Source organism: Miscanthus floridulus, chromosome 7 (genome assembly GCF_019320115.1).
Source record: "Miscanthus floridulus cultivar M001 chromosome 7, ASM1932011v1, whole genome shotgun sequence".
Classification (NCBI taxonomy): Eukaryota; Viridiplantae; Streptophyta; class Magnoliopsida; order Poales; family Poaceae; genus Miscanthus; species Miscanthus floridulus.
In genome coordinates this window covers 31,233,795-31,245,438 of record NC_089586.1, presented here as the reverse complement: position 1 = coordinate 31,245,438, position 11,644 = coordinate 31,233,795, and the positions used below count along the sequence as shown (strand labels likewise).

The window sequence follows — 11,644 nt, the reverse complement described above, 5'->3', positions numbered from 1 at the left end:
TTTATCTGTCATAAGTCATTTGACATAAACTTCATAACCCCAAATTTTTAGAAAAAGACAAACTGGGACTCTTACCAGTCCATATCTCATATGGTGTCTTAACTACTGACTTAGATGGTACCCTATTCAATGTGAAAGCGGCTGTTTCTAGAGCGTATCCCCAAAATGATAACGGTAGGTCTAACTAGCTCATCATAGACCGAACCATGTCCAACAAAGTCTGATTACATCGCTCGGACACGCCATTTCTCTGAGGCGTTCCAGGCGGCGTAAGCTATGGAACAATTCCACAACTATTTAGATAATTGCTAAACTCATGGCTCAAATATTCGCCTCCATGATCAGATCGCAAAGCCTTAATTTTCTTGCCACATTGATTCTCTATTCACTCTAAAACTCCTTGAACTTTTCAAATGTCTCAGACTTATGTTTCATTAAGTAGACATAGCCATATCTACTAAAGTCATCAGTGAAGGTTATGAAGTATTGGAATTCACCTCTTGCTGTCGTACTCATTGGTCCACATACATCAGTATGTATGAGTTCCAACAAGTCTGCCGCCCTCTCAGGAAAACCTGTGAAAGGCATCTTGGTCATCTTGCCCAGCAGGCAAGCCTCACATGTCTCGTATGATTCAAAATCAAACGAAGTTAAAAGCCCATCAGAATGGAGCCTCTTCATGCAATTCTCACTTATATGACCTAAACGACAATGCCACATATAGGTAGGACTTAACTCATTAAGTTGAGGCCTTTTAGCACTTATATTACAGACAGGAGCATCTTCAAGATTTAAAATAAATAACCCATTCACAATGGATGTAGAAGCCACAAACATATCATTTTTAGAGATCACACAACCATTGTCTTTACTCGCAAATGAATAACCATCCTTCATCAAACATGAAGGTGACATAATGTTTTGACTTAAACTAGGAACAAAATAACAATTATTCAACTCCATAATAAATCCTAACGGGAGGTGGAGTTGCATCGTCCCGACGTTCAACGCAGCAACTCTTGCATTATTGCCCACATGGAAATCAACTTCTCCCTTTTCCATGCTTCTACTTCTTATCATTCCCTACATCGTATTGCAAATATGAGCAACCGATCCGTTATCAAATACCTAAGAATTAATATAAGAATTAGCAAGGAAAATGTCTATAACATAAACAACAAGTGTACAAGCTGTGGGAGTACCTTTACTGCCACGATCCTTAATGGATTCTAGGTATAGCTTGTAGTTCCTTTTCCAGTGACCTTTCCCATGACAATGAAAGCACTCAGCATCAGCAGGTGGTCCAGCCTTGGGCGCAGGTGGGTTTGGCTTAGAGATCTCATCTTTAGCCTTGCCCTTTTTCTTCTTCCAAGAATTGCCCTTCTTCTTAAACTTAGGCTTGTTTTGGACCGCCATCACATGGCTACTGCCAGCACCTTTCTTGATGTCAGCCTCTGCTGTTTTAAGCATGCCACATAACTCATTCAAGCCCTTCTCTACCCCATGCCTATGGTAGTTCGCGACGAAATTTCCATAGCTGGGCGGAAGAGACACGAGAATAAAATCAGTAGCTAATTCAGGGCCAATTGGGAAGCCCAGCTTCTCCAACCTCTGAGTGTAACCAACCATTTTGATCACATGTGGCCCAACTGCTGCGCCCTCTGCTAGCTTGGTTTCAGCAAAAGCCTTTGAGACATTGAACCTTTTAGTCCTGGCTTGAGTCTGGAACATATTATTGAGCGCCACGATCATATCGTGCGCTGCATGGTTATTGTCAAACTGCAACTACAGATCTGGTTCCATACAAGCAAGCATAAGGCAACTCACTTCAAGATCAGCATCACATGTTTTCTTGTAAGCATTTTTCTCTGCAGTAGGTGCATTATCAGCAGGCTCATCTGGTAATGGGGTGTCTAGAATTTCTTCCTTTTTCTCTGCCCTGAGAATAATTCTCAGGTTGCGGATCCAATCCGCATAGTTTGTTCCATTCAACTTATCTTTCTCAAGAATTGAACGCAAAGTAAATGGTTGATTGCTAGGTGCCATTTATCTACAACAAAAGTAATGCAAAATACTAAGACAATGTATCCAACATAGAGTAAACAATGTTAAAACTTTAATATAATCTACTCCCACTAAAATCAATATCCCTCTATTGAAACTTAGTGATTCAAGACCCACAACTAACAAGTCTACTAGTGAGCTTTAGCATCACTGCTAGAAGACATGGTAGATTGGTAAGCAACTCTTTGCTAATCATATCACATATGACTCTTGTTGTTGGGTAGCATCTCTATGCTTTGGTGCCCAACTACTCATGCTCCAAGGTCCCTAACCGTTAGGATGACCTTGTTCAAGTAACCAACCCTTCTGCTGTAAGTATCCGATATGAACCTGTCTAGTCAAGGAAAACTAGTGGCACCCTAATTTCATAGACCCACCACCGATTGTACAAGACACTTGATAGTGCAAGGTTTGGGGAAGAATTTTAACTTAAACACTATCGAGGGATCGTTCTACTTCACCATCGCATGTAGACAAAAACATTATCGCATGTGAAAGTAGAATATAGTAAGAACGACATTAACACAGAGATATGACATGGTATAGCCCAATGTTCCTTTGGGGATCTCCATCTCCATCGAACTGTTCCTCATGATGATCTCCATCTCCATGATCCATGTATGCCATCCTTCAGTGATGAGTCCACCAAGACTAGCTATCACTAACGCAAGGCAGTGAAGAAGATTACATAGTTGCGGATAGGATCATCACAGTTTGGCACGCAGGCCATTACATCAATGTGACAATATCTTAGTGGCTCCAGCCATATTGTCATACTCACGACATGCAAGGCATGAATTAATTACATACATGCATCACATACACATAAGGGCTATACCAGTCATAAATTCCTGCAAAACAGAGTTAACCGATTTCGACGTCTAATCTTAAAACGCCGAAAACACCATCTTCTCGGCATTTTTTCGCAAATCTAATTTCAGCGAAACCGGCAAAGCCGGTGAGAATCGGATGTAAAAATTTTTTCTCTACAATTTTCATATAGAATTCGTCTCAATCCGAGGTGTATACAAAAGTTATGGCTGTTTTACCAAACAACACTTTTTCTTGCACCCCGGCGCCCGGCAGTAGATCCAATCTATCACCGTTGTGCATCACATGCGCTCGGCACTTGACCTAGGTTCGATTCGATCAATCTGATTGATCTCCATCTTGCATGAATGGATTTACATGTATCACTTAACTCGGATGGCAGAATTCCGACCGGTACGAGTAGATCGTTACAAGACCAACACGGTAAAATCACGAACCATGATCAGAGCCTCATCTACAACCGCGCATATCTCCATACGCACTCATCCGAACCTATAACGACGCAGTAACGGCTGTGATACCACTGAAGGGTTATTAGGATGCTACGCTAGCTGGAAAACAAAAATTTCAACCTCATAAACCAGGATCTACTGCTAGTTATAGATCACGGGATTACCACTAGATGCGCAGGTGCAGCAGAAGCAACTCAATGTAGTCGAATGCATCATAGTAGTGCTGTGTAGTTGCGAGGTCATCCGTCTGTCCGTCCCCTTCGTGCGGTTCGTCCTTGTGCTCCAGATGCAGCACCTCTGAGGTATCCACACGTACAGGGAGGAAGCGTTGCACCTCCGGACTGCTAGGTCCGCGAGGAGCAGCAGGTGTGGGCATAGGATGGGTGGCAGTGGCTGCGAAAAGGTGTGGATTCATTTGCCCCATTGCCCCACCCCACATATTTATAGGCGTCCCTAATGAGCTCCCGAGTTGGAGGCCCATTAGTAACCCTAAGCCTTGTCTAATTTAGATCCAATCCGAACTAGGCTTCTAGCCCCTTAAGCGTGCGACCCTATGGGTTCACGCACACATAGACATGGCCCGAGTACTCCTACTCGGCCATTAATTGATAGCGTCCTCTAGCAAGGCATGTCAACTCCTATGCGTACGCAAAGATCATATCAGACGAACCACCACAAAAACACATACTTGTTATTCCCTTGCCTCACGATATTTGGTCCAACTCATAGGTTAACACTTAACCCAAGCATGGCATTGCATTTCTTGATCTAATCATTAGAGTGATCTAGTGATATCTCTCTCATACATAGAGAGGGGCAACCTTGATTGTCTATGTCTCATAGCATGTTTCCCGACAAACCTGAAAACCACCTTTATAACTACCCTGTTATGGAGTAGCATTTGATAGTCCCTGAGTAGGTCATTTCACATCTTGAATACATACAACAATCTCAGGTCTAAGGACATAACGTACATGATGTGAATAGAGATAATAATGACATCTCACGTTGGGTCAGTCCAGCCCCATGTCATACATGTGCCCACATTATTAGTTTGACATCTCCATGTCTATGACTTGTGAAACATAGTCATCAATTAATAATGTGCTGATCCATTATTCATGTGTGTCCACACACGAACTCTGACCAGGGACAACATTAGAATAACCATTCAAGTAAAAGAGTTTCACAAATAATTCACATAATTGCTAATCGATACAGGTTGTCTTTAATGGAAATTCAATGAACTCATAATATATCATGGATACAAGACAATATAATCATCTCTATGATTATCTCTAGGGCATACTCCTAACAGTTAGCTCCTCCACTAATGCCCCATCAGTGTGTGCACTCTTTGTTTTTGTGACAGCACCAAAAACATAGAAAAAGGAAGCCCCCCATGAGAGGAGAACGAGAACAGAGATATATCTACAAGGATTCCTAAAGATTGTCAAGTTCCCTAGTTGGTATGGCGGGGCTGCAAGAAGACATAGCAGGACCAAGCCAGAGTGACCTAGAGTGCTTGAAGATCCTTTGTCTTGGAATGTATGCAAAAAAATTGGTAAGTGCCCATTTTCTATTTGTTGAATCTGATCTGGTAGGGTTTGCCATTGGGAATGAATGTGTCCCTCTATCTGGCTATGTCGATCTTTGTGAACACAAAAGCCACCAGCTATGAAAACTCGAGCTTTGTTTGGACGATGAGCAAAGCCTAGCCTAGTGGAAGGTGGAGGTGTTCCTCGACATCACTGACGGTGGCCACTTGTACCTCCACTGGGGATGGAGTCACTTTGCCCGCACCCTCGACCTACACGATGGGTACTCTCTTGTATTGCGGTACGATGGCCGGTCACACATTAACGTCAAGGTCTTTGACATTACCAATTGCAGCAAGCAGTACCCGCATGACTTCAAGGCTGGTGGTAATCATCTTGCCCTACCCTTCGTGGAGCCAAGGAGTTTTGCAGTGATCTTGAAGAAGTACCACCTCAAAGCGAAGTATCTAGTGAGAACTCATGTGAGACACAGAACATACTGATGATGTCGCAATTACTATTGTCCTCTTTGTCATCAGTCTTTTTTTTTGTGCGAGGCAAAGAATGTGCTAGTGGACTTCGAGCGAGTACCCGACTACAAGCAGTGGCGCATCATTGAGCTGCAGATGGCTAGGTAGTCTTGGTTCGTGGGCTTGGAGAGGACCTTCATGAACAAAGTCTTGCGAGTGTTGTTCAAGATGGGTAGGGTGCCTTCTGTGCTAACAGCAACCTCAATGTCGGCGACACCTACTTCTAAGTATCGGTCTGTCTTAGGCCCTATTTGGATGGACTACGACTATTTAGCCATGGCTAAAAATTAGCTAATTAGTTGTTTTATTAGTCCATACATGTTTGTATCCTAAACTAATTGTTGGGTTCTATGGAGTAGTTGGATGGCCCCTGATAGTTGCCATCACTATATTTCATTGTTCATCGACTCGTAGTGATCTAGATCGTCTATATTTCCTAGGGTCGGACTGTCTTAGGCTCCAGAAAATTTCAACATCTATACGCCCACATCCTCCGATCAGAAAGGATGAACACCATTAGTATACTATAGATCAGAAAGAGAACTAGAAAGAGAACTGTAGGCAAAAGCTACCAATAGGGGCTAGACAGAGTTTAACCCACCCAATACAAAGTTCAACAAAAGTTAACACAAACATAGCAATTGTGTGGGTTAAACTCTGTCGAGCGTGGTCTAGATCAGGTCCTTTGGTCATTTGGTAGCTGTTTTCTAGCTCCTGTTGGTTGGTTTTGCCTGCTGGTTTCTTCTTGTTCTCTTTCTGATCTATAATATAATAATAGTGTTTGCCCTTTCTAATCGGTTCTGCATCCGTTCTGCATTAGATCGAGCCAAGACTTGTTCAAATGAACTCCTCGCTGCATGGTTCTTTGAAGTTCAACAAATTTTATCAAAGAAAATTTCATCATCTATGCACCCACGTCCTCCGATCAGAAAGGGCGAACACTGTTATTATATTACAGATAAGAAAGAGAACTAGAAAGAAATCTATAGGCAAAAGCAACCAATAGGGGCTAGAAAACCAGTTACCAAATGTCCAAGGGACCTTAGCTACACCACGCTCAACAGAGTTTAACCAAACTAATACAAAATTCAACAAAAGTTAACACAGACATGCATGCAAATAATTAAGACTCCACATACAGTCGTCCCATAAACCAAACCTAGTCATGACTTGTACTACTAATACATCCCACACAGATCAACAGTCGAAGCAGGCGTGCAGGATCTCGTCCGCATTCACCTTTGCTAAGACGACATTGGCGGCCAGCTCGATGCCCTCGAATTGATAATCCATATAATCTTCATCATTCGATGGCGGTGGAAAAGCCTACTGCACAAATAGGACTTTCACCGTTGTGCCAAACTGAAGCTGGGCAACAACTAGCACCGTGGCAACCCCTTGATGGATGGCTTCGGACACACAGACCAAATGTAGGTCGACAGGGCTCATAGGTACTCCTCTGTTGTAGTGGTCGGATCATCCGCTATCTGCATGCGGAAGGCAGCATCAGAAGAGGTAGTAGCTTCAACAAGCAGGTTCTGGACCTCTGACTCAACGGTTGCCTTCCCATCTCATGCCAAGGTAGCTTCTTGTTGGGTGACGCAAGTGCGGCACGCGTGGCCTACAGCTCATCGCACAGCTTGTCGGCGTCCAGACTAGCCCCTGAGTACAATTGTGTGCCCTTATGGTAAGACTCCTTTAACTTAAAGTATTCTTTGTTGTCTAACAATTTAGCTCCAGAAGACTATTTGGGGTCAGACAGGATCAGCGACAGCATGTGGTGACGATAGGATGTCTCTTTGCACAATGCAAGCAAAGTTCAAGCCAATATGATAAGGGGAAGACTAATCTAATTGAGAAGGCAAACAACTCATGGAACTGTTTGGTTTAGAAGGGGATGGAATCATCGCTGGTGGCTGCCCCCACCAGGGGATGGTTCCCGGGGCCACTTTCCGAGCACGACTGCGGACGAAGAACCTAGCTCCAGGGACAACAATCCTCGGGACGCCGTCACGCACACGTCCACCTGTTGAGAGAGTGGGAAATTTCCAAATACTAGTTAAATTAAGAAGCATGAACACAAATATTAGCATGAGCATTGGTTGCATACTCTAGTTAATTTAATGAAGAAAAACAACATGAACAGTGGTACACAAAAAAATCACCTCATCAGTAGGAACTGGGGCGGGTGTGAGACCATGCCGACGAGAGGTCCGTCTATCGGTGGAGAATGGTCGGCGCTGAAGGCCTCTGGGGACTCCCCCTACCATGATCTAGTGTGTACTCTTTCATAACCTTCATCACCCATTGGTCTAGGTCATCCTCATGGATGGTGACCCTCGGCTCGATTGTAGGGTCCGTCGGGCCTCAGAACTCCCACTGGGGGTGGTGCCTCATCTTCAAAGGGAGGACCCAACACCAATGTAGATATGGATCACCCTCATCCTTGTTAGGCCCCAGCCCTTTAGGTCCATGATCGCATCCAACAAGTAGGGCACATCCTGCATGTCCTCCTAGGGTGGTAGCTCCTCCCATGACCTCGAGAGGTCACCACGCAGCCGATCAGGAGAATAAGATGGCAGCAACAGCCTCTCATTTGGGATGTAGGGCCACAACTTTTGCCACCCCAAGTCCATAGAAGGGTAGCGGTCAAGGCTCAGGTACCTGTCCTCCATTCTGGGATGAAGTTGGATGAAGGCGCCCCCCATCCGAGAAAGATGGACCCCTCGGGCACTGAGCGAACCACTCGGACTAAAGACCGCCATAGCTCATAGTGGGCAGGGACTCCTAGGAAGCCCTCACATAGCATGATGAAGATGAAGAGGTGGAGGATCCCCTATGGGGTCAAGTCATGGAGGCAGAGCCCGTAGTAGTACAACAACCACCAGAGTAAGGGGTGCGCCGGCACCCCGAACCCAAAAGAGTGGAAATAGCTAAAAGAGACAACCTCATTCTCCTCCGGCCTCGGCTCCACTTCGGTTCTCAGTGGGACTCTCCACCTGATCATGTCGGTGGCCTCCAGGATCACCACGTTCAGTCGTAGCTCGTTAAATGCCTTGCGATCAATAGATGACTTCGTCCACTGCATGGTCATGGTCATCACAGGGGGCGTCGGCGGCACAAAGGGCACAGTAGGGTGGAGGGCAAAGGCCTTGGGATGGAAGGAGGAGATCTAGGAGGGAAGGTAGATGATTGCAGAAGGCAGCAGATAACCTTCCCTGTCGTGCCCTTGTGTCTTCTATAGTTTGGGGGCCGTGGAACCACACCATGCCCCACGACCATTGACATATTTGCGTGGACAGGCAGTTCGGCTTCGCCCCATCACTTCAACGCGATAGGCCGCGAGGCAACATGCCTCCTGGAATTGCCTACTAACGCCACCCACGTGCGCGCGCCTGCACGAGAATCCAAGAGCCTAGAAGACGAAATGGACGCCGCACGCCGTTCATCAATACTATCTAGGTAGTCATGATTTCAAACCACCGGACCTTCTGTGATAAACCTTATTGCTCCACTAGTGTCCGGCTAGTGAAAATTTTAAAGGATCGTTCTGTCTATAGGGTGCAGAAACATTTTAATTGTTGTGCATCCATCCTTTAATGGTTGCGATCAGCCCAAATCTAAATTCAACTACTTCCTCCATCCCAAATCAACGAGTCAGAATTGTCAAATTTGACAAAATAAAAAAAACATCAATGTAATAAGAATGAATCAAAGTATATGAAGTATGAAAGAAATAAAGGAAGATAAATATAGTTAGGCCAACATAAAAACTTCATTCCATTATATACAAAAGTACATTACATAGTATTTCTCTAATCTCTAATCTCTAAAAAACTCATCTCCCTAAGGGGACTTATGTCAGATGCTTGACAAATTGCATTCAGTCGATCAACATGAGTGAAGATGACAGAGTCTCCTCCCACAAACATAGTAACACTACCAAGTCTTTTCATTTTCTCAAAATTCCTAACATGGACAAAAATATCACCACTATCATAGTCTTCGACAACTATAACAAAGCAATCTTTACCAAGCATATAATGAACTACAGCTTCAACAATGATCCGTTGGGGCTGTTGATGAACATGATGTCCCAAAGCAACAAGCACCCCTTTACGATACCTAGCGACACTCCTAGCTGCCAAAGCACATGCTTGCTGATGGAGTAAACATGGGTGTTGTGGTACGATGACATCTCTCTGTATACATACTAAAAAACATAGGGAAAAAATCATTAGAAAAAACCACATATGTAACACTACACCTTGAATAAGCAAGAATCCGCACAAAGCAACAGAATATTGCCTACTCCTGACTAGAATAAAATGACAAACAAACTAGAACTCACCTCAACAAGGAAGATCATTGTTGTTCTACGGGCAACAACTGCTAATGAAGTTGTAACACTGCCTCCTTTCCTTGGCTAGCAACTTGCAAGTGAAAAGTAAAAGAGACTAGGAAGGATATTTATACTCGACACAGAAACTAACAAACGTTAGAAGACAAGAGTCCCCGTAGTGTTACTAATTACTAATAAAATAGATTCAGAATACGAGCAGTCGTAGTAGTTGAGGGGTTGGCGCATTTTCTAGCTCTGATTACGAGAAAGTTCGGCGCGTTTTATACACAGAGCTGCGGACTTTCTCATTATCAGAGTAGGAAAACGCGTTAACCCCTCGACTACTACACTAGCGATTTGAGTAGTAATGGCAATGAGTAATGGGAATGTACTCGAGCGATGGCATGTACAACACCGACTGTGACTCCAGCGAGGAGGAGGATGATCAAGAGTACTGCGACTCATTTTGCGATGAGTCTAGCGAGTTGGCAAATCACTAGAGCACTAGCGAGGAGGACGATACTTTTTTCTCTTTCTCTGGAAACTCAAATCCCCTTAGAATTCATGACTTTGTCTAGGTTGGGAAATCCAAGGGGATATCAATAACTCATTTAATTATTTATTGAGGGTTTTCCTGCCCTGTGCCTGCCTTCCCCTTGCTTCCAAATTATAGGCCTTAGTTCAAACAACCGCAGATGCAGTCACACAAAAAAAATCAGCAGATGTAGCGCAACAAGCTATAGCGAGTAGGTTTATTTTATATTTTTTGGTAATTTTTAGGTGTCGAATTCATGCATCTTTTATTTATTTATTTATTGTCATCCTCTATTAGTTTTTTGTTTATTTATATTATTATGAAAAAACCAAAAAGGCAACAACTAACTCATCGGATATATAAACAGGTGTACGGGAGAAAAAAAATGAAAGACATATATTAGGTAAGTAACATTTTGTCGTAATCATTTTCTATTAAAACACAGAATAAATTCTGGTCTCTGTTGAGCACCGCGCCAAGCAGTCCCACCAACACGCCCCAAAAATTTGATTTCGCATCGTGCCGAGCAGTCCCACCAACACGCACTAAAAATTAGATGTCTCTGTTTTGCCCTCTGCGTGGAAAATAGGTTTACCACGCCATCGATTTCAGATAAGGGCATTTGTGGTAATGTGGTGGCCACATAAAAGTGCAAAGAGTCACTGTCTTTGCCTCCATCTCCATTCTCCAGCCGCACCGTCTCTCCTCTAGCTCCAAATCCTAGTCCCATGGCCTCCCTCTCCACTCTCTAGCCACCCCCTCTGCCACCCCACTCCAGACCCTAGGCGCCATCGGCACAGTAGCTCGACTCCCTCTCCACTCTCTAGCTACACTCTCATACATTTCCAAACCCTAGCCTCAATGATGGTACAAGCCAGATCCAAATCCCCTACCTCGGCACCTACCATGACCAACCGGATCTAAAACCTAGCTGGAGCTAGATCTGTTACCCCTTCATCAATGCTGGCCACACCAGCTCCACAACCACGATGACAAGATCGGATCTGAACACGGACACAGAGGAAGAGGTACCCAAATTCCTTTTATGATGTGTGCTCTACCTTAGAGGCTGAACCAAGGATATGGAGATAGCGATGGGGTTACATATTTCCTATAGTTGAGTATAGCTGACATGTGCTTTATTGGATTAATGTCTTCCATATAAGTTGTAGTTACTAGTTAGGCGCTTATTTGCATACTCTTGCTCTATTGTGTTGACATTTCTTAGAAGCTTTAGTTAATAAATGTCTTTGTAATCTAGAAAGATGGAAAAACATGGAATATGTGTGGGCCCAAAACCTGTGTCTCTAAAGGCAAAAAAGTCAAGCACAAAGGGTAGACACGGTAGCAAT

The 11,644-nt window shown here is 44.0% G+C and overlaps 1 pseudogene; it reads right to left on the bottom strand.

Moving 5' to 3' along the window:
• Positions 1 to 1,066: 1,066 nt before the first annotated feature.
• On the bottom strand, positions 1,067 to 2,046 carry LOC136465304 (uncharacterized; annotated as a pseudogene).
• Positions 2,047 to 11,644: the final 9,598 nt, after the last annotated feature.